At 44.1% G+C, this 24,687-nt stretch overlaps 1 protein-coding gene across 4 annotated transcripts in view; it reads right to left on the bottom strand.

Annotated features, from left to right (window-relative positions):
• POMGNT2 (protein O-linked mannose N-acetylglucosaminyltransferase 2 (beta 1,4-)) overlaps window positions 1-24,472 on the bottom strand; it is a 35,026-nt gene extending 10,554 nt beyond the window's left edge. For 2 of the 4 annotated variants that reach the window (XM_065628958.1, XM_065628957.1), the window contains exon 1: window positions 24,271-24,472. The gene's annotated coding sequence lies outside the window, so the exon portion shown is untranslated. Of the gene's footprint in view, window positions 1-5,867; window positions 5,888-21,839; window positions 21,938-24,270 lie in introns of those variants that run through there. The other 2 variants (XM_065628959.1, XM_065628961.1) reach the window with 2 other exon arrangements.
• Window positions 24,473-24,687: the final 215 nt, after the last annotated feature.

Here is a 24,687-nt window from a genome sequence, read left to right as displayed (position 1 = left end):
CACCTTAAAGCTACGCTTTGCAGGGGAACACTCTCCGGTCCTCTTCTTTCCCCACCACCATAAAGAAAAAGAAAAAAATTGTATCCAAGAGCACTGAGCACCGTAACCCATGCACCACCAGCAGACAGAACTACCTTTCTCCCCCAGGTCTGAGCATGCTCTGTCTGTCAGCACTGTCCTGTCGCTCCAGCTGGCTCACCTCAATTTGTTAGCCTCCCAGAGGTCAGCCTTGCATGCAGGATGATTTGCTGCAGTGTTCCTGCAAATCCCCAAAGGGCGGCCACGCTGGAACAAACACCATCGCTCCCTTTCACAAAGATGAGTATGTCTTGGGAGACAGAGGGCAAACTGGTTTGAGGAGGGGGATAAAATTTAGAAATACTGGTTTTGAATACCATTAATACTACTACTACTACTCCAAACACTTCACACAAAAGAACAAAACAATAGGAGAGAAAGGGAAAAATGCCCCTTGTTAGAGGATGTGAAAGCCATTCAGCATGCTTTCTAGCAATTCCCTTGGCATCACGGAAGCAATTTCCCAGCTGTGATGGTCAGCAAATGGCTTAGTGTTGAACAAGGCTGTGAGTGCCCTCCTTCAGAGATCCAGGGAACTGTATTTTCAAAATGAAGTTATTTTTTACAATGGAAGCAAGTAATTCCTAAATATAAAGGCACAAAAATGAGCCAGGACCTTATAAGAGACTCTCTCACAACATACAAGCTGAAGGTCATGGAGGCAAAAGTGTCTTACACCAATCTTCCCAGCAGAGCTTGAACCTGTGGGAACCGAGCAGCTTCTTGAAGACAGCAAACTAGGCAGTGCTGGCTGGGAACACTTCACGTCCTAATCCCACCACTGGATCTACATGCAGGATCAGAAGAGCAGCCTGGTTCTGCCCACGGCACTCACCAAAAAGCTCATGGCAGGAAGCCACGGCACTGAACAGTTATTAGGAGTGAGATCCCAGCCCCGTAGGGACATACAGATCACAGGAAACATGAGGCTCGCTGCAAATGCGCTGTCTGTATATTTGCAGAATACATCTTGTTGATTATTTGGGAGGCTTTTTCCCTTTTAGTGAGACCTAACAGGTGAAATAAGAGTGATGAAAAAGAGGAAAAGTTCTTTAACACCCACGTGTACATACACGTCTATACAGATACTGTCAGATAAGAGGAACCATTTTACATAAGAAAAAAGAGAAGATAATCCCTAGGTTTTTGCTCATGACAGGAATTATCCTCTCTGCCAAAATGAAGCAGCTCAAATGGCTCTGCATTAAAAAATGCAACTAAGTAAGATACAGAGTGTTCAAAATTCCCAACTAGGAGAGTCTGGCAGCTGCAAGGGTTAACATGTTACCCAAACTCTCGCTCTAAATGCACATCACAGCCAACCTGGTGTCTTCCAACTTCTTACCCTCCACAAATCATGCTGGAAGTAACCTGAGGGAGGGGATAAATGGATTTACAATATCTATGGTGGCTCACTGCACTATGGAGTCACGCTGCCTGTGCTGATTACTGTTTACTAAGTCTGCAATTACTCTGCCCACGAACACCCCCTGCTTACTGTGGGACCCCAGCCCCGAGAAACCTTTTGTTTCCACACAAGAAAGCAAAGCAGCCCTGCCAAATTAACCTGTGGTATGTGACAGGCTGAAGTATTTGCAGGACAGCGAGGGGCGATACACTTCAAATCACAGTAGCAACAGAGCACGATATTAAGTACTGCAAAACTCTGCTACTTGTGGGGTGAGGATCCACCATTTGTTACAGGGGGTAGGTCTCATTCACCATCAGGTACCCTGACATTACTGAAGCCAGTAGTCCTCTGGGGAAAGCCACTGCATGGACAACTTGCAATCTAGGATGGTACTTGGGTATCTCCTCCTCCCTCCCAGGACACTGATCCACCACCTCAAAACAAGCATGTCCCTCATCCACCTTCTCCCGCCTGCTGCAGCAAAGTCAGTGCTTTCTCCAATAGGAGATGAAAACAGGGTGGTCCTGAGGCAGAGATCTGGCAGAAATGGGAGGCAAAAAGCAGCCCCGGGAAGATCATGGCTTGTCTTGGGCAGGACCTAAGACCTTAGCCTGAATACAGCCACCGTCAGAGCTGAGAAATGCTGGTGTCATTCAGCATCACACATGCTTAGAAACACAGTAATATCACAGAATTTATAACCTTAGGTTTCTGACTGCCAGTTGAAAGTCAAATACAGAAGAAAAATAAGCTGAAAGAAACAAAGAATAAACCCAAATAACATTCCGCAAAATCAACAAAAGGTCGTTGACAAAGCCAGACCTTCAAAAATAAGCCTGCCAACATGATGAATAAACACAACTGCTGTACCTACTAAACTACAGAATCACGGAAGTAAAACACATTTTCTCATCTCCTGCTCTGGAGTCCCACTTTTACACCTCTGCTTTCTTGGTACAGGACAAACAATTTCGTTCTGGCCCACCTGGAAACATTAAAAACCACCAGGACTGACAGGACAAGGTGCCAACTATCCCAGTACCCTCCTTTCCAGACCTGCGCCACCTCTTCCCACCAACTTAAGGTGGACTTTCAACTACAGCATGAGACTGTGCCTGTCCTGAGAGGATCTCAAAGGGACACTGGTCAGTCACAGCTGCTTGGGACAAATAAGTTAAGAAAAAAAAAAAAAGGCAAATAGAAGAGATCCCCTCTTTGGCAGGCCAACCCATTGTCCCCAGGATGTCCTGTCGGGGCTAAGGATATCCAGAGCCACCCTTCTCTTTTTAGCTCATCTCATTGCCCTTTGGTCCCTCTGAGTACAAAGGTGATGCCTCGTGTGGAACAAGTCAGATGGTTCTCCTCTGAATTTTGAAAGTTGAGAAATGGAGTTGGATTTGTAGCTGACTTCACTTGGGAAAACACATCCTGACTTTGTGTTTTCCGCACTTCGGAAAGCTCCACTGCGTGACCCAGCTTCCACTGGTGCTAACAGGAGCCTTTCCACTGACCCCACAGACTTTCAGTTCCAGTTAGGGACTTTACCACTGGGAACCCTGATAACCCAGAGACACCATGCTGGGCTCCTTATCTTGGTCAAGCTTTGATTACAACGGAAAAGAAAGTAGAGCATCTACAGACTGGTCTTCTCTTTATGAACAAGCTTCTTCTCTACCCCTGGAATGATGTATAGACATAGATTTCACAGGTACAACTTATCACATCACACGGAGGTGGCAGTTTAATCCCAGTCCTGAAGAGGGCCCTACTGTCAATCTGCCACATCACAAAGTAACTGAACAAAACTACATCATTAAAGAGGGGAAAAAAACCATAATTGAATAAATCCAACAACTCTGAAATAATAACTGTCTGTTCCTACTGCACCATAAGGCACCAAGTGTGGCAGCTCCAAGCTCTTCTCAAATAGTCAGCACCACCACCCTACTGCAAGTCAGTGAGGTGTGAATAAGTTGTCTTGGTTCAGAGTAACAGTTTGAAAAATATTTAATACCCTCCATAAAGCTGCAGCCTCCAAAAACAGTGCCACAAAAGAAAAACAGTTAAGGTTTTTGGAACTCCTAAAAAGCAGTACAGCACAAAACTCATCAAGCTAGCAAAGAAGTCTGAATAGACCCCTCTTGGTTTAGGACTGATGAAGAGCAGATAAATCATGATGTACCGAATCTTTGCCTTGCACGTGTGTTTTGCAGGTGTGCCTGCATCACTCCGAGTAACAGCCTTTATTATTTATAGTCCCAGAAATACACTCTATAAGAAATTGTTCTTCCTGCAGTGCTTTTCAACCAAAAGGCATCTCAGTTTGAGAGCACAAAAAAACCTTCATGCCTGAACTGATAAAAAAAAAAAAGAAAAAAAAAAGAAAAAAAGTCCTTTTAATGATAAATACACAAGGAGACAAAGGAAGCGTTGGGTTTCTGGACACCAAGACTGGGACCCCACACACAGAGCATGGCATTTTGATTCTGCGGAAGCTAAAATTAAAACTGATATCAAAAGGAGCAGAACTTCAGTCAAATATTGAAAATTCCCAAGCAAGAATATACTTCATTCAGGAAAAAGGTATGTTTTGAAGAGTATCGCAATGGCCAAACCCCACTTCGCTCAACTGCTTCAAGCATCAAGGAGATGTAGGATGCAAGTTTTACATAAATATTAGGTTTACAAATGTGTAAGTATGATCAAACACATTTTACACACACATACACTTAGGTTACATGTCTCTACATCAACCTGACAAATTCATAGGTATTTATTCTCCTTCACAGATATGTGCACATTTTATACATATAAAATATATACTTGTTACGGAAAAAGCAGATTAGCTATCTGAATTTGTCGTATTCCAAACTATTCACTTTAACGATTCCTCCATCCCCATTAGGAACCACCCTAGCAGCACTGCAGGGACATAGTGGCCTGCTCCTGCAGCTGTATGCAATGTGTGTTCAGATGAATGGCATAGGAGAGTCACCTCCTAGCTCCTAAGGCAGGAGATGGCTTTGGTAGCTGTTCTGACCCAAGCTAGATGTCACTTGTGCTTTTTCAGGTCCCCATTTTGTTATCAGTAATGACAGCTCAGCAGGGTGACACAGATAAACCAATACTCTCCCCTACAGCTATGCCACTGCATGCCTGCAAATGTCATTAGTACCAATATATCTGTAAAGGAAACAGAGATAATTCATGCCCGTAAGAGCAGCTTGGTAAGTAAATGATGTTCGCCTAGACTGACATGAGAAACCAAGGGTAAAACATTTTCTGAGAGACCCTGGGTATTGATCATGGCCTCTCCATGGTGCTTCCCACAGCCCACTAATTGGTCACTGTTTTTGCCAAGGCAGCAGCAGGATCATCTGCCCTCTCTCAGATGACACTTTAATATTAGGCCTTTATCACCACAACATCACCTGAAGAAACACATTTCCCATTTTACAGATGACAAGATTGAAACTGTCAAAGGGATCTGGGTAGGACACACCACAGCACCAGCCACACATATGGCAGCAGCTTCCTGCAAAACACACACGAACAATCAAACCCCCAAGGTTATATTCATCTCCACAGGCTCCAGGGCTGAAGATAGGAAACAGGGCCTCCAAGATCACAGGTGACATTTTAAACATGATAAAGGACAGGGAGGGTAAGGTTATCAGCTCTGTCACTATTGCTCTGAAACAGCTGCCGTCAGAGCCACAATAAGCTCTGCTCCCAGCACATGTTCCTTCCATCTTCTATCCCCATCCACACTTGCTGTGCAGAGAGCTGTGGGGCTACCTGCATGCCTGGGAGACCTCCTGCAGCCACACCTTAGCCCAAAGTTGGAGGCCCTGTCAGCATGGAATTGACCTGAGAAGGGTGGAGGAAAAAGGAAGGGAGTCCTTTTTTCCTGTCTGTTGAGACAAACAAGGTGGTCATAACCAGCAAGTCTCATAATGTCTTAGGAAATTAAGATGCTAATACCATAGCAAAGTACAGCTGTTGGAAGGAAGAACATCCTTGAATGTGAAGATTGTAGGGGCACCCAGGTATGTAAAAGAAGAGAAGTAACAGAAATACAGAACTTGCATTTTAGGCTAAACTACAGAACTGTCAGGCACTGTGACAGATCTGTAGGGGTGAACAGCTAGCAAGTGTGCAGAAGTATCCGAAGGACACGGCTGAAGATGTCCAAGCATTTCACTGCCTTCACTGGATTATGCATCCGTTTGCAAGTGGGCTAAAGTTGTTCCAGAACTGATGAGAACATCTCAGTTCACAAGCAGGATTACAGCAGAACTGTTCCTCACAGCTGCCTTGGCCCTAAGCTTCAACTTTGTGCTTTCCTAAAAGCTCCAGAGAATCAAAATCTACAAACCAAAGTCCTAGTACTTCATGGAAAGAACTCCACAAGGAGGCAGCAGCATCATCTACAATCTCGATCAAAACAGCAGTTTCAATCCAAGCTGGAGCGTATGCTTCAATTAGCTGGTCTCTGACAAACGCCCAGAGGTGTCCAGTGCAGCAGCATGACAGGAACGTAGTTCAGATCCAAGGTAAAGGAGAATCTAAATCAAATCAGGGGAAATAAAAAGGTTTACTGCCATTTTGAGTCCCAAAACCACAGATTGTTTTACCTCCGATGCCCCCTTCAGCCACACCTGTACACCAGAGTCTGGCATCTTACAGGGATGCAGCCAGCATATAACCCAACCCTATTCATATGATAGTATTGTAATATTAACAACTGACAGGAGCACAGTATTATGCATATAATGTATATATGCATGTAGTATATACACATCCCAGAGTCCTGAGGGAATTTGCTGCTGTAGTTGCCAAGCCACTCTCCATGATACGGTGACTAGAAAAAGGGAAATATTACACCCGTTTTTAAAAAGGGTAGAAAGGAGGACCCTGGGAACTACTGACCCGTCAGCCTCACCTCTGCTCCTGAGATCACGAAACAGATCCTCCTAGATCTACACTAACGCACATGGAGGACAGGGAGGTGATTCAACACAACCAGCATGGCTTCACCAAGGGCAAATCCTACCTGACCAACCTATTGGTATTCTACGATGGAGTAACTACATCAGTGGACAAGGGAAGAGCTACAATGTCATCTGTCTGGACTTCTGTAAGGCCTTTGACACAGTCCCTCACAACATCCTTCACTCTAAATTGGAGAGATACGGATTTAATGAATAGACTGTTCAGTGGATGAGGAATTGGTTGGATGGTCGCATCCAGAGGGTAATGGTCAATGGCTCAACATCCAGATGGAGACGAGTGATGAGTGGTGTCCCTCAGGGGTGTGTACTGGGACCAGTACTGTTTAACATCTTCATCAGTGACATAGACAGTGGAATCAAGTGCACCCTCAGCAAGTTTGCAGGCACCACCAAGCTGAGTGGTGCAGTTGACATGCCCAAAGGACAGGATGCCATCCAGAGTGACCTGGACAAGCTCAAGAGTGGGCCCATGTGAACCTCATGAGGTTCAACAAGGCCAAGTGCAAGGTCCTGCACATGGGTTGGGGCAACTCCCAGTAACAATACAGGCTGGGGGATGAAGGGATTGAGAGCAGCCCTGTGGAGAAGGACTTGGGGGTACTGGTGGATGAAAAGCAGAGCATGAGCCAGCAATGAGTGCTTGCAGCCCAGAAGGCCAATAGTATCTTGGGCTGCATCAAAAGAAGCGTGACAGGCAGGTTGAGGGAGATGATTCTGCCCCTCTGCTCTGCTCTGTTGAGACCCCACCTGGAATTCTGTGTCCAGCTCTGGGGTCCTGAGAGCACAGGAAAGACATGGACCTGCTGGAGAGGGTCCAGAGGAGGCCACGAAAATGATCAGAGAGACTTTTTAGCAGGGTCTGTTGCAATAGGACAAAGGGTACTGGCTTTAAACTAAAGCAGGGGATATTCAGGCTAGACATGAGGAAGAAATTTTTTACAATGAGGGTGGTGAAACACTGGCCCAGGTTGCCCAGAGAGGTGGTCGATGCCCCATCCCTGGAGACATTCAAGGCCAGGCTGGACGGGGCTCTGAGCAACCCTGATCTAGTTGAAGATGTCCCTGCTCATGGCAGGGGGGTTGGACTAGATGACCTTTGAAGGTCCCTTCCAACCCAAACTATTCTGTGATTCTATGATCATTGGATACTCCCGCTTCTAGTGTAACCACTTAGACTGATGTTAAGGGAACACAAAACATCTGTATTCTGGGTTGGCAGCATATCCCAGGGGTGCCAATATTCACATGAAAATTCAGAACAGAGCATAACGTCTCACGAATCATCTAAAATAACTCATACTGGAGCAGTATTTCCTGACAGTATAGGCCTTAGGACTGAAAAATGTCTGCTGGCCAATTTGAACACCTCCTTAAAATTGTTTTTCTATTAGTACTTAAATACCCTAGTCTGATTTTCCCTGTGGAAAAGAATAATTCTTACCTTGTCTCTCATCTGATTACAGTATCATCAGAGGGCCCAGCAGAGCAGCAGTAACACATGGCTGTGGGCCAGGCACTTACTGCTTCAAATGTTGCTCTGAGGGCTACTGCTGCTACTGACAGGGGAAAGAGAAGAAAGCAATACGAATCATCTTTCTCGGCTTCAACGTGAACCACTGCACACAACAGTGAAAGTGTGGTGAATACACTGAGTTACTTGTACAAAACCATTCCAACTCCTCCAGGTGTCATATGCAACAATTCACAGTTCAATAGCTAGGAAGAACTTCTTCGCACCCTTGGCAGCTTGAAAATTCATAGAAGGACTATTGAAACCAGGCATATTTATCAAGGGCACAGAAGGTAGAGGAAGAGGTTCAAGCCTGACGTGAGGTGTGGTGGTTTTTTTTTTGTATAAGACTTGCTGTTATACTTATTTGAATAGTAATAAAAATAAGGTGGTTAATTTTTGCCCCATAAATCCCACAAATAAATTGATACATTATTTCCCTACAGCCCTCCTTCTCACTCCACCTCCATGGAGGTTACAACGGCCTCATAAATAGTTGATCAAGACATTTAATACACACCAGAGTGTGAAAGTTTCAGAGAAAAAGCAGAAAGTATTTGTTGGGAAGGGAGCATCTGCAAACCTACTGACAGAGCTGCTATTCGCTGGTGGCCCTTCAATGATAGGAAATTCCTTACCCAACTCTGCTGCAGCAGCTCATTTCTGTTGCTTTCTACTCGCAAAAGCTGCTGCCTCTATTGAGTCAAATGCTGAGTCAAGTATTTGGCAATGAGAATCTCTCCAAATAACTGAAGTGTAACCTGACTGTCACTGAGAGAAGAGCAACATCAGCCTGATAAACCGACTGCTGTTTAAAACAGTTGCTACTAAAAACATCTGTCCCTGTTCATTATGTACAGCTGTGGATCCATGAACATATATTTGCAAAGCCAAGAAGAAAGTGGTCTTTCAGCCACTTCACACAGTATTTCAAGACATCAAGGGCACTGCAGGCAGCATCCTACATCAGGATGTGCTTCCTCACCTCTCGCCTTCTGTTAGCATTGCTGCTGATGCAGCCGCTCCCCACAGAAGCCATCTAGCTGTTCTGAAAGCTCTGCAGCATTACCCAAGCACAGGGAGGGCTGGAGCAGGTCTGAACCCTCTCACTTGCAAAGAATCCCCAAGATGACCCATAGTAAAAAGATAAGTACTGTCACACATACCATCCTCAGGATGGTTCTTGTGACCTTGGAGAAAAGACTAAAATATATATATACACACACATACACATATATATACACATATATATATATACACACACACACATATATATATATATTGGCCATAGGCTGTGAGAGCCATCCTGAGTCTAGAGGGGCCAGAGGTGGAAGACACGCAACACTTCAGGCAGAACCTTTCTGCCTTGGCTCACCCAGCTCCACCCTCTCCATGGCAGAACAATGTGCTTATAATGTGTCCTGGAGGCTGACTGGAACAGACTGCTGAGGTAGCCAACCTTTCTTCCCAGGCCAAGGGACTAAAGCTGAAGCCAGAAAAAGCATCTCTTGCAACTACGAAGAACCAAATCTGCACCTGTATTAATGCAGAAAGTATCTGAACAGAGAAAGCACCTGAGTCAGAGTCTGAGGAATCACTAGAAAACAATCATCTCACCAAGGAACTAAAGTTACACAAAATAACCACCATTTCTTTACTATCAAGGTGATGAAATATACTAAAATAAAAACTAAAATATAAGAAAATAAAACCCTTCTTCTCTAATTTGCTTGAATACATTCAATGCTTAAAGACAAGCACACACCTAAGAGCCCTGTGTTCCAATAGGGCAAAGACATGCACGTAAATAAAGCAAGGACTAGAGAACTTTTTGAATAATAACTTGACTTTGTGACCTCTGTGCTAAATATATGTCTAGGTAAATAATATGTATGTATGACTACTAAACAATTCATATAAAAGATTACAATTAATATATAGCCTATATATTGCTCTCAACTTCATACCTGGATTAAAAGACGATTAATCAGTGGCTTTATAAATCTAAATAAATTAATTTCAATAAGCTGCTAGCTTCCCAGCTTTCATTTTGTACCTTTGACACGATCATAACACAGTCAGAAACCAAGAAGCTGCAAAGCCATTTATAAATGTGTGTGAAGCTGTCCCAGATAACCTTACAGGAGAAGGGGAGAGCAACTCCAATCTTCATTTTCTATTAACTCTCAGGTCCCTGCATGAACATGAGTAATAACCTAAGCGGTAAAGAACAAACAGACAGAAGCAAGGTGCAGGGGTAAGAACAAATCATTAAAAAGTGATAAGCACCAAGAGCCCTAACTTAGCTAAAGGCAGTAAAAATGCACACGCACAGGAAACTACCTCCTGTCTCCTCAAAATGAATCTGGTCATATAGTTTTAGTGCTAAGGAAGTGATTGCCTCAGCACGACACCAAAGTGTCTGTTAGAAAGGACAGTATTTCATCTATGTGCTTAGAGGTCTGATAACTGATTTTCCCAGGTGTGACTCTCCCTCCTTCTAAAAGAAGAAATTACACAGCAAATTAATCTTTGTGCAGCTTTTTATTTTCCATCCCTCCTCCTCTTCCCTCCCTCCACTCCTCCCATACACTGTGAAAGATAAGCAGGAAAATGTGGATGGTTCACAACAAAATTGAAATAAATTCACATAGCAGGAACAGCCTAAGTCTGGTTTGGCTCATGCAAGTGAGCTTAGGATATGGTGATTCAGTGCAAAAAAAGAGGTCATGAAACTGGTGCCATATACCTTTCTGGAGAGGGCTTTTTGTCCACACATGGGTGGGTGAAAGGCTCATCTGCCCAGGGAGCAAACACTGGAAACCAATCTTGCCAGTAAAAGGAGATTTCAATTCACAAACCATCAACATTCCACTCAATTTATATTACAGGTGGCCAGCTGGGAGATGAGAAACCAGCGGCAAACTAAGACAAACCCCTACACTCAAACTAAGGAAGGCTTTTTCTGAGACGAAAGAAGGGACAGAAGCCAGATGGCCTCAGATTCCTTCAAGGCATTTACAATTCCCAAGGTATTTTACAGAGACTGTGCTTAGACGTTTCATTGGTCACCAGTGATCAAAAAATTCACATACAGCTTAAAACTACACATGGGTTCCTGAGCTTAAAGGAATCAGGGTCTAAACTCTCAGATGGGTACCACTCTTAGAACAAGACACATTCACACTAGCACACCACTGAAGGGAACCAAACTATCAAGAACAACTATTATTCAGAGAATAGTATGCAAAAGTGGGCCCTAAAACATAATGGGTGAAATTTTAGCTCCAAAAGCCATGAAAAACTGATAGCATGGCTTTGAGAAGGATGTAGCAGAAACACTCCAAACAGGCTGGTTTTGGAGATGGGAAGCTCTAAGAAGGGAAAGTAAAGCTTATTTTTTCAATGCTAGCCACAAGACTTCATAATTGGGAAAAAATTCTTCATGGAAAGGGTTGTCAGGGATTGGAACAGGCTGTCCAGGGCAGTGGTGGAGTCACCATCCCTGAAGGGGTTTAAAAGATGCAGAGACGAGGTTCTCAGGGACATGGGTTAGTGCCAGAGTTAGGTTATGGGTGGACTCAATGATCTTAAGGGTCTCTTCCAACCAAATTATTCTATGATTCTATAAAGGAATATTTTAAGAACTATATGGTCCACTGATTACTGTATCAGAGAGCATAACTAGATGAATAAGAAAGATCTGTGTGCAAGCCCACTTCACACAAGAAGTACACAGAGCACAACTGGGGAACCCATTAAAATTCCTTGGCTTCATGCAAGCATCAGCCTAGCATCTACACAACTCTAAGCTGAAAAGAGAGATGGTTCTCTGAAACAGAAGTACCCTATGCCAAATTTGTGCAACAAGGACCTGCAATCAAGGACGCAAATCCCAGAATTCAGCTCCTCTTTGCTCCTTGAGCAACAAAGAAGCAGGCAGATCAGACTTTAGAGACATCTTTGCCTGCTAATTACATGGTAACTGTTTAAAGCAGAGACTGTATCACACCCAGTCTCTCAAGAGCAAAAATACATGTGTAATCCTTTTGTTAAGGTAAACCAGTAAAAAGATGGAAAGAAAATTAACACCATATACAAAGAAATCTTTGCAACCAAAAACGAAACATTTTTAATTGAGAATTACATTTTTCCCAGTTGAATTTTAGGAAGTAAGCTGGATGTTACAAAAAACACTTTTTCACAAATACAAAAAAAAAAATCTTCTTAGCAAATAAAATCTTATTCCTCTCATCTTTAATCCCAATCTCCTTGCTTTAACATCAAAATGTCCCTTAGCCCCTTTTTACACATGTGTGGTCTGCAGAACAGCTAGCAGCTGAAGAAGGAGCTCCTGGATCCAACTGTGCAGAGGGGTCCGGCTATCAATAATTCCCTACATCTCTGTTTCAGTTTTATAAGGCAGAGTCAAAGGCCAGGAGAGAGGACACTTGCATGTGTGTTTTGAAAGGAAAAGGCAAAATATTTTACAGTGGAAGAGGGAAACATCAGTTGGTCCAGATGCAAGAATTGTGCAGCACAGCTTCTTGTAGGTATGACAAAGCAAACTCTAGTGCAGGAGACAGTCAAATGGCAATGAAAGCTGCAGGCAGGAAGGGAAATGTCAGTGAAACTTTTCAGCTGTCAGTGGATAAAGCTTTAAAAGCTGAAGGGGCAAACTATTAAGCCCTTCACTTAGAAAACATTCCTAAGGAAAACTTCCAAGCCAAGTCCAAATAGCCAACTATACCTAAACTCAGACATGTCTCTTACCAAACAAAGCAAACCAAAAGAATACAGAAGACATAGGATTGAAATAAAAGAAAGGAAGAAAAGAAAAAAGTAGGAAGGTAATAGAGAACAAAAAGAAGATGCACTTGGACAAAGGATATACATCACAAGAATGAGAAACCTTCAAAGACCGCTCCAGAGAAAAAAAGGCCAGACTGGGGGATTATCTTTTTGATCTGCGTTTATCAGTAAAGCACCAAGGAATTTCCAATCATGAGTCTGAGACCTCATTGCAGTGTATGAATTAAACAAAATCATTTCAAACACGGGAGATGAATGTGAGAATCACAGTGCCAGCTGCAATGCTGTGGGACCAGTTGGAGATAATTCAGTGAAAACAAATGATGCTATAAAAATCAGTGCATCAGGAAAACTCACCCCCCATCTCTCTTTTAGAGTCTCAAGGATGCAAGAGGGATGATATCTAATTCAGTGCCAAATTAAAAAAAAAAAAAACCAAACACAACAAAAAAACCCCAAAACAATAAAAACATTTCCATCTGCACACAAAAATGACGTCTCCCCTCCAGTTAGAATGCAAGCTCAAATCCAGCAAGAAAGGGATAATGACCAGGAGCACGCAGACAGCACCCAGAGCAGAGAGTGAGCTGCATCCTCAGAAAGCACACGTGCTATCAGATTTAAAGGAACAAGAAACGTGGCATAAGAATGAACTAAAGTGAAGAAAAGAAAACAGAACCAAGAAGAGTGCTTCCACTAAAGGACAACCAGAATAAGAACCAGATGAAGAAAGGATCTAGACCACTCTGCCATCAGCAGTCAGAAGAAAAACAACCCTCCTTTAACCACTTTTCCTTTTCTCAGGCTGGCAGAGAGCAAGCCAGTGTACAGAGCTTAGATCCAAAGCTTTTACGCTAGGCAGGAGGGGAAAAGGTTGAATTGTAAATTATCGAAAATGTCTACATATTTCCCTGTTTGCAAGGGAGGAAAACTTGTGCATTTCTCTCCTAAGTCTCTTCTAATGCTTCAGCCCTTGTAGGCAGAGGCACCACAGTACAGAACTGCCCACTACAGACAAGGTGTTCTTCTGCTTATGGTTAGCAGACATGGGCAGAGTGTAAAAAGTAAGGAGGGGAACTGGATGCATGCATGGTAAGGTAGCAAACGCCAAATGATTAGGGTTTCCATCTACATCCGTTCATACCGTAGAGTCAAGGACAGTGACACAGAAGAGTAACACCTGTACTACTCACAGACGGCTCTTCCAGGTGACTGGAAAAGGCTCATTTCCTTTCCCTGCTTCATGCCACTAAACCAAATCAATCCTCCTTTCATAGCAGGAGCTTTGCTTACTCCAATAGCGTGGTGCCAGGTAGATACACCCAATGGAAACAACGCTTATGCTTGGATTTAAGCACGTGCTTAACTCCTCGCTGGATCGGCACTTCCAACCACACGTCCTGTGGGCCATGGATTCGCATTCTTACACATCTTTAAACTTTCCAGGATGTGTAATCTATCATCCTGCCTGTGACAAAGGATGGCGACACCCTGCTTGTTTCTCTTGCTCTCAGTATGCTGCAGAAAATAAAAACATAGGTTTCTCAACAGTGAGGTGGAAGACACTGATATCCCATTTCCCCCTCTGATAATCTAGCTATAGCATATCATCACCAGGCTTGAATCAGAAAAAGAGAAAAAAGACTCAAAGGGAGGAGGAAAAAAGTGAGGGAAAGGATACTTACTGCAAAACAGAAACAAAAAAAATCCATTTGCAGATCACATATGAAAAAACATCTATATTAAAAGTGATCTCAGAAGAACTGACCAGGATAAATCTATGTGCAGTTCCAGATATTTCAGCATGAACATGGAAAATACATATTACTCTGAGTTTATGAATTCAATTCTATTTATACACACTTTTTTGGTTCATTTTAGACATATCACTCATACTGTACACACAATATAAATACAAAATGCATAGCAGTGCATTTATGTGCCACAGAAACAAGATTTTAAACCAACAGACTTGAGTGCTCACTGATTCTAAAAGACAACAGCTCCCTATTTTTTAACACGTTTCTAAATTATATATGGGCTGTGTATCCCTCCAGACAAATGAACACTGATAAATTACATTCTGTCTCTAGCCAGGCACTTCAAGTAATCTCCACCCTCCCACCTCCTTGTCACATGAAATAAAGATGAAGCACCGCACAACGTCAGTCACGTTGCAGATCCATTCAGCAGCTGCTGAAACAGAAACCTGAAACCTGAAACAACAGAATAGATGTGTCAAGATCTTCATCAGTTTCCACTATCAGGAGCTGAAATTTTTGCTGCAATGGACTCAGGCAACCCCTGAGAGGGCGCTGGCTAGTACATGCCCTACACAGCCAGCATTACGCTAGACGGCATCCAGCTCCTCTCATAAGTTTCTCCTGATGTGATTGCTCTCCTTCCTAACCGACTTCACCTTTTATGCCTGGCCAAGTGATTTTGGCTGCATATGTGGACTGGGATACGTTTAACGAACAGCACAGTGTGCTGTATGACCTGGCTGCTCCCCAGCCACATGCCTGTGGGAACGCTGCCAGAAGTATTGAGCCCTCTGCATGTGCTTGAGCACATACATCCCATTTCCAACCCACTTCATTACCCTTTTCCCAGCAAGCTGCCCTAGAGTTAATTTAATGTGTTAAGGACTGAAGACCAGCCTCGCCTCCCTGCAGTGCTATCAAACATGTTACAGGCAGAGAATATGGCCATATTCCATCTATGGGGTTTCCTCCAAAGTTCACTTCTTCTGACAATAGCAGAGCTGATGCTTGATCAGTACGAGAACAGCGCTCCATGCAACACAACCCACCACCATGATGGAGAGCTGCTGTACCCTCACATTGACCCTTGCAAACCCCAACCCCTCCCCTACAACAGCACAGGAGCTGGATCATTTCCAGGCCTCCTTATCTGATTCTCACAAAGTACGGAATTGCAGAAGACCAAACAGTGGTTACTTTTTCCTATAGTCAGGCTCTACTGGCCTGCTCAGCTTACCACAACATCTACCACAGAAGGGCACTCACAGCCCCCAGGCCAGGATGTAGCACCAAGGAGACACAAGACTAAGTAGAGACAAGTAAATGCTTTTGAGCTTCTTCCTTAGCAAACTGTAACAAGAGTACCCTGAACTTGAGTACTGTCATCTTCAGATTCAAACCCCCACGGAAGGAAAGTTTCTTCCTTTCCAAGGGTGACTTTTGCACCAGTACAGATTGGGGGTTGATCTGCTGGAAAGCAGCATTGTGGAGAAGGACCTGGGAGTTCTGGTTGACGACAGGTTGACCATGAGCCAGCAATGTGCCGTTATGGCCAAGAAGGCCAACGGTACCCTGGGGTGCATTAGGAAGAGTGTGACCAGCAGGTCGAGGGAGGTTGTTCTCCCACTCTACTCTGCCCTGGTGAAGCCTCATTTGGAGTGATGTTTCCAGTTCAAGAAGCGCAAGGAACTATTGGAGGGAATCCAGCAGTGGGATATGAAGATGATTAGGGGGCTGGAGCATCTTTCTTATGAGGAAAGACAGAGAGCTGGGTCTGTTCAGCCTGGAGAAGGTTGAGAGGGGATCTCATCAATGTTTATAAATATCTCAAGGGTGGATGTCAATAAGATGGGACCAGAATCTTTTCCGTGGTGCCCAACGATAGGATGAGGGGCAGCGGCCACAGATTGAAGCACAGGAGGTTCCATCTGAATACAAGGAGAAACTTCTTTACTCTGAGGGTGCCAGAGCACTGGAACAGGGTGCCCAGAGAGGCTGTGGAGTCTCCTTCTCTGGAGACATTCAGGACCCGCCTGGACACATCCCTGTGCGATCTGCTCTGGGTGAACCTGCTTTAGCAGGTGGGTTGGACTAGATGATCTGCAGAGGTCCCTTCCAACCCCAACCATTCTGTGATTCTGTGACTTCCTACTTCATCAACATTTCAGCAGGACCTAAAGAGCAGAAGGCCCAGTATAACCACCATGGCTTTGGGGGCAGGGGGAGAGAGCCTGCGTTCAGAACCACACCTGGACATGCCTTTGCAGTGCAATCCCACCTCTTCTTACAAACAGGCTTCCTTCCAACCATTTCATAAGTACCTGTACTATGCTTTCTCCCAGTACTATATAAACTAAGAACCTTTACAGTTCAAACACAAATCACTTCTTTACTGATCTGGCCAATTAAAAAAAGAAGAATCATAACAAGTTGTGAAATTTGTCTTGTCACCAGCCTAATTGCTACTTGGGGTTTCAAATTATGGCAGAAAAAATGAGGAACAAAACAGAACTGTTTATAGCTTGTTTCGATTCTGCTTTACAAAGTACAGCATTATCTTTGTCAATGTGTGAGGAAATGCAATTGCACTGTGGACCTCTACATCAAAAAAACTGCTTTACTTAATTATTTGAGTATTAAAACAGCAAGAAATTAATTACTGTAGTTATTTCAGAGTTGCTTATTGCTTTCATACATGTGATCTGTCTGCAAAGGTTAATACTGATTAGCCAAAAATCTTAGTTCATTTTACTACAGAATTATTAGGATTTAGGATTAGGATATTGAGATACTACAATTATTAGGATTATTAGAATACCTGATGGTATCCTAATAAAAACAGAAGCATCTTGAGATCTTTTTAAGGAGGGACTGGGAAAGGAATGAGGAGTAAAGGAAGAAAGAAAGGCCACAATTTAAGTACGTGTGAAAGTGTCTACAGATGGGGAGTTAAGAACAGAGAAAGATTAGGTGAGGAACCCAGTGTCAAAAAGGAAAAAAAAAAATCAACGATAAAACTAAGAGTAGACTACAAACCTTCCAAGTTTAATTACAGTACCTTAGGTGCGCTTAGATGCACTTGGTTTAAAGTTCACTCATTTACCTTTCTTTACTAAAAAACATAACCACAGGTAGCAGAAATGAAATCCCACCAATCAAGAACAATCAAGGTTACATTTTTAAAGCTAACTCTGCCCCTCTCTTCCTTCTCCCAGGCTTCCAACTTCCCATTTCAGGGCTGTCAGCAGTTGTCAGCACATCATATGAGAAACTCATCTGAACATACAATATAACTTGACAGGCAATACATCAGAAAACCTAGATGTGACAACAGCAAATTCCACCAGATGGTCCTGGATCATATCCATCCATTTTAAAAAAAAAAAAAAAAAAATTAAAGAAAGAAAAAAAAAATACACAGAGAAAAGCAGAACTTCTGAAGAAGGGGGAAAAAATGGTATATGCACCATTTCACACTTTGTCCTATCCATGCAGGAAAAGGAGACACACAGTAGCTCCGCCTCTTATACTCACCAGCTGGTCCTGTCATTAATATCAATATGTGTATTTCATCCTCATACCCTAAGCAAAGGCTTCTAAATAAAGATGCCACTCCCTTAAAAGGCAGTATATACTAGTGATAATGGTGCTTTCCAATTGAGAAAACTCTCTCAATGACTCTGGAGCCTGGTCCTGCTCCAGCATCAACGTGGTCTCCAGGTACACCAAACCCAAGAGGTTATTCCTGGGAGCAGCTGCGAACTTGGAGCACTTCCAAGGCTCCCTGTCTGCCACCCTTCCCATCTCCCTGTTGCTCTTGTGGGCTGCACAGATTCTGTTTGGGTTCAGGCTGCCTACAAACTTCACTGGCCTTTGCAATGGCCCTTTTGGGACAGACCTTGGTTTGCCTTGTCCACTGCCAGCCACACAATCCTGTGAAGACAGCTGAGACCTGCAGGTCAAACACTGACTGTCCAGGCCTTACCTCAATGCAGGTAAAAATGCCTTTGATACACATGAAGCTCAAACCACATTACAGCAGGTAGAGAGCACAACCTGCTCCTGATTCTGGCTTCAAGCCCACACAAAACATGGTGCTGAGGCAGGCAGAGTCAGGACTCTGTACCACCCTCTGGGAGGTCAGCACAGTCCCATGGCACAAAGCACCAGGTTGAGAGGCAGCTCTGGGGTTAATTCACTGCCAAGGAAACACTGATGCTGTCACTAGTCTTCAGGTAAGCGTCACCAGCCTGGCCACAGCAGCAGCTTGGCTGGGACAAAAGTGACAGGCCTATGAAACATAAATCAAACCTGCACAGGCTGTCACTGCTCAAGTGAGACCTTCAGGGACACCCACCATTCCTTGCTCCTGTTCTGCTCCTACCTTCAGCAGCTGTGTGCAGATGTCCAAGTTTTGCTCTGTGTGAAGTAATTGTGTGTAACTGTAAAAAAATACTGCCTATCCTTGTCCTTCCAATTACACGTGCTCTGAAGTAAAAGGTATTTTAGTCAAATATAATTTAAATTCTTAAAGCAAGTAGATAGGAATCTGAATGCACAGAGGGAACGAAGACAGTGAAAAACATGGTGTTATTTTACCAGACATTTAACAGGACAGGATAGTGCTTCAAAGTTCTTTGGAAATCTGAGAGTTTCCTTGAATACAAAGTTGTGACTGTGGTATTAGAGAAAGCAGATCTGTTCCCTGCCAGTGCCCAACCTGCACTCCACAGCAAAATCACTTTCCACGAAGAAACTAGACTAAGCTCTTAACAAAGGAGTATTTCTGTATATTATAAATACTTTCTTCCCTAAGGAAAGTTCCTTCTATTACAAGTTCTTCTTTGCTGTTAAACAAAGTGCGCCCCTTTTCTGAGTGAGAAATGCCTGCAAGTGGGAATACTCCAGTGCACTGGTGTGGAACTGGGCTGCAGTCACGCTTCAGAAACTGCGAGTGAGTGGACTGGGTGACACAGATTGCTAATGAAAAGAGTCTTTTTAGCAATGGCCGATGGCTACTCGCTGACTTCTGAAGAAGCAATTTATTGTCTCCATCCAATCCATTTCACAATTATCACCTTTAGCAGAGAGAGGAAGTTACTTTTACATCACGGAGCTGAGAACGTGAGGCTTACAAAAAGTCAATTCTCCCCTCCTCCTCAAACTTCAACAAGGAATATCTGATTTTTTTACTCTACCTTTGTCATTTTAGTATAATAGTCAGTGACATTTTCAAGTTTTGCTATTATGCACTGGTGGGGTTTCAAATACTGCAGAGGAACATAATTACATTTACAGACACTTATGACTGGAACTTAAATGTTGAGACAGCACATAATAGTCTCTTACAGAAAAATATGCATTTAGCTCAAAAGGTATGTTCTGATAAAACTTAAAATGGACACCATCTTTTTAGTGGAATGCCTTTTGGCATCTAAATGTGTTTTCCATAAATACTAGACTAAGATTTTTCAAAACATTAGCTTTCTAAGAGAGAAAAAACAAACTTACTATTTAATTGTTTTCAGCAGAAATACAGTAAAACAGAAAGGATAAGAATAATACACATTTAATAAACCTGGTAAAATATCACCTCCTCCCATTTTGATATTTAATTATATCTCATTAGTAAAGCAAAAATACTGCAAATTGAAGTAAAAGAATCAGCTGTTTACTTTATTTATAGGCATTTACATAGCACTCATTACCATAGCAACCAGGAACCTCTTTTCCTTCTTGTTCTAAGCAAAAGTTGTAATTTTGAAATGTGATCCTTTGATGATGCAAATAGGTACTTACATCCTATGCTGCAAACATTTAGGCAAGTGCTTGAAGTACTAATAGACCTGAGTCAAAGGCACAGTGAAAGAGACAGAAACGGAGAAAGGAAAATGAACTGAGAGGCAAATAAGAAAGAGGGAAAGGGGGAAAGAACAAAGGGCTTTCCTATGAAAATCCACAGTGCACTGGGTCCTACAATAAGCCATGACATCTCCAGTGCTTTTTTCCTGTAATAGTATGTGGCTGGTTCATGAAGCACAGTTCAATTAATCAAGAGCGATCAACAAGCTCCCAATTTATGCTGAGGACACCAGTGAATATTCTTGAGCAAGGATTTCTAAGATTGTAGCTTAGAAAAGATGCTGCGGAGGGCTGCCTCTCTTTTGCAAGCAGAGATGCCAGGAGCCTCACTTCAACTGCTACTCTCTTCCAACCTCCCAGCAATTAGCCATTACTAAATTCCCACAGAATTAATAGACCTTTTTAAAAATGCCATCTGCTCACAAAACATCGAAGAAATTGCTAAATTCGAACATTGCTCCTGCATACATCATTGTAGAATAATTACTAGGTAGGTCACGCAACTGCAGCTTGCCTATGACACCCCTTGTGTGCACAAGCACACAACTACTTTTCAGACACTCAAAAGAGATTGAAATTGCTTTTTAAACTATTTAATCTGGTTGCTTCCCAATGCCCTATAGATTATGGACATACATGCACAATGTAGTACTTCAGATCCCTTTTAAAAGCTAATGAACTTCTCATTGGGACTGAAAGAAAAAAGGAAGAGATCTCTTGCCTGTTGTCATTTTGTTATATAAGAGATCTTATGATAAAGATATCCTCAAGACACCTTCAACTCTGCATTTATTTTGATCCTATATTCCTCATAAACCAATACTGTCCAAAGTAGTTAAACAAGGAGTGTTCAGTTGTTCCTAAACCAAACACATAAATCTTTACACAAGACTGATAGTTACTTTGTAGTCTTTTTTTAAAGCTTTATTCTAAATAGAGCAGAAGCTGCATGTATGACAGAAGGAAAAGTGACAAGTTCCTTATCTGGAAAAGCACCAGCAGGCACTGTTATCAGAGCAGACCAGCTCTTTTAAAGTGGACTGATGAAGCTATTTTTAAAAACACCTAATAACATCACAGAGGAGAATCTGATCTCTGCAAAGGTGAGCTGTGCAGCTCAATACTCCTGGGAGGCAGCTAATGAAACTGAAGCTCGTCAGACACAGATTGCATCCAGTAATTGGCTTTGAAAACTTGCAGTTTAAATTTTGCCGTGCTGAGTTCAATGCCCAGCTCACAGCTTGCTCCAAGCACAGGCAGAGCCAAGGGTTGTCTAGTGTGACCAAATGTGAGCAGCCGCCTTTCCATGTGCCTGTGCTGCCAGGCCCAGTCTGCATGCTTGGAGGGCAAAGAAAGAAACTTACTTTCTTCCATCACCTCACACCTACCAGTTCACTGCCAGGACAGGGAGAGACAGTTGCAGGAGGAGGAAGGCAGAATGGTGTTGGAGCAGACGGCGTGCTGATGGAGGAGGAGGGAACACGTCCTACCACAGAAGGAGAAGGAAGAGGGTCCCATGTCATGCACTCATCCAGCACAGCAGAACCACTGACCAACACCGACCCTCAGTCACACCCACAGCACCAACTGTGCGAGGTCCCTCAGGAACAGCCACTGGTTTTCCCAGGAAGGTAGCCAGCAAAACAGTGGAAGTGTCGCTGGTTTTTGCCCATTTTGCCCAAAACTCCACTTACTCTTCCTAGCCCACTCCTCCCTGAGCTTCGTGGACCAATAGACCCATTCTACCCCGCAATCTGAACCACAAAACTGAATTCTGTGACCATCTTGGATAACAACTGAATAAATTGTTGTCCCACAGTGTGAGAAGGCAAAATTTTGTCTGTACAGCTGAGAACCTCTGATCTGGTTCTGGCTCTGCAGTTTAATGCTCTCCCTTGCGCCACTTTTCTTTTCGTGATTCCTCCTGCCTCCCATCACTTCCTAGAAAAATCTGCTCCTTCAGAGCCGAGACACGCTCTGGTTGGAAAAGCCATTTTAAATATAAAGCAGGTTCTTTTGCTGAGAGGAATCATCTATGCATCTGTTTATTTGAATAAAATGATAGTTTTACTAGTGGAGGATCTCTAAGTCTCTATGTTTTAAAACACCTCCTAAAGACTTTGCTGTGTTAGAACATAGGCCAGATACAAATCTGTTAAAAACTCTTGGGAACAGTAACTGAATGTGGCCTGCTCTCACAAGGAACTGTTTAAACCAACAGTACTTACTGAAGACTTCAAAGCAACAGCTTTTAAGGGAAGGAGGTGAGAATGAGAACACCCAATTTTCAGATGACTGAAGCAAACCTCTATAAGTTCACAGTGAGATGTGACTCAGGAGATTGGAAATTTAAGTGGAAAAATATTTCCATATAGTCAATCCATTTTGTACATTGCTTAACAGAGAACAGGCTCTAGGTAATTAGTCCCAAAACATTAACAAGGTACCTAGAGTGCATGTTCATGGTACACTTTGCAAGTGTTGGAGGCTGAACTCCAGCTTTGATGACAGCTAATTAAAACACAAAACTGAGACTCCAAGTAAAACTGCCACCTTGCAATCATAAACTCATCAAAATGCACTCTTGCAGAAAAGCAGACTGCAAAGCTGGTTTCCTGTATCTAGTTCATGCATTTGGTATCCACCACATTTTTGAAAATGATACTGCAAAATAAACACCCTGTCTTACAGTTGATGAGTTTAGCATATGTCAGATTTGTTCGGGGGAGAAGATCCTCCCAGAGAATAAGAACTCTTCTGGTTCTCCGCTAAGTCAAGACTTGAGCTAACAAGCCAATCTATCAGTTCAAGTGTTTTGAGATCGCTATTAAAAGGAGCCGTTACTGTTTTATTACCAAAGTCAACATATTCTTCTGAATCAGCAGTCATCGTTTAAAAGTCAGCATTTGTCAATAGTTATCCAACTATGGTACTGGTGTGAAAACACCAATATGTTCCCTTCCCTTTACCAGTTGTTCAGATACAGTCATTATTCTCATTACTCAAGAAGAGCATGCTTCTTTACTTTTTTTTTTTCTTTTCTTTTTCTTCAAAGCAGCAGCCATTATGTTAATAACCCATTAAAACATTGGGTTAATTGAGAGGGGCTGTAAGGAAGCTGGGGGACACAAGCAGAGTGGGTAAGCCTGAGCTCAGAGCATGCATGTGCAACGCACCCTGAGCTGACATATGCAAGAGAAACTTTTCCACCACGCTTAGTCAGCACACAATAATCAAAAGGGGCAGGATGCGATAAATTCGGCACCCGCATCCACTGGGGCCAAATTCACAAGGACTACTAAGCTTTCAAAGCTGAAGGCAGGTGTCTGGGGGGGGTTCCCAAGGCACTCAACCATCAAGGAAAACTGTCAGGAGAACATAATTACATCTTTACTTGCCCTGGTAGGCTTTAAACCTGCAGCGTCTTTGACCTCTAGGGAGGTTATCTGAGTTTTAATTGAACGGCGTTTCAGCGGTGCAGGCGGCTGCCTGCAAGAACCAGCCCTCACAGCCCCTGCTGCCGGACCGCTTTGGCTCCCCGGCTCTGGAGCAGAAAGCTTTCCCCATCCAACGGGTCAGCTCCGCTCCGGGCAACCCGGGGGGGACCCCTGTGGGGAGCCCCGGCTTGTTCCCACCTCCGCCCCGTGCCTCCCCACTGTGCAGTCGCCGCCGATCACCAGAGACACCGCCCCGGCCGCACTTTCCCCTCAGGAAAGAGGTGGCAGCCGCCGCCGGCCCCCGCGAACCGCCCTTTGCTGGTGCCCGGCCCGGCCCGGGCCGCCGCCGCCGCCGCCCCACGGCCGCCCCGCGCCGCCTCACCTGCCGTCCGCGGCGCCAACGGCAGCAATCGCCCCCTCGGCCCGGCCCGGCCCCTACCGCCTCCTCACGGCCTCCCCGCCCGCGGCGGGCGGCGCCGCCAGCTGCTCGCAGGCGGGCGCTGTCCGCGGAGAGGGGCCGTGGCGGCGGGGCGGGGCGGGGCGGGGCGGCACCGCCTCCCCCGCGCTCCCGGCGGCGGCGGGGGGCGGCGGGGGGGAGGGGGGCGGGCGGCCCCTCGCCCGCCGCGCTCGGGAGAGCGGCGGCTGCTGCGCATGCTCAGTGCCGGGCGCTGCGAAAGGCGTTATGGGGGGTGTAGTTCGGGGGTGCTTGGGTGCCGTGTCCCCTCAGGATGGGCTCCCTGGCGCGGTTTTTGGTACAGACCCTCTAGCCGGTCCCAATCACGCCTCAGCCCGGTGGTGG

Source organism: Caloenas nicobarica, chromosome 2 (assembly GCF_036013445.1).
Source record: "Caloenas nicobarica isolate bCalNic1 chromosome 2, bCalNic1.hap1, whole genome shotgun sequence".
NCBI lineage: Eukaryota > Metazoa > Chordata > Aves > Columbiformes > Columbidae > Caloenas > Caloenas nicobarica.
The sequence above is the reverse complement of the archived record's forward strand: the minus strand, read 5'-3'. Positions and strand labels throughout refer to the sequence as shown.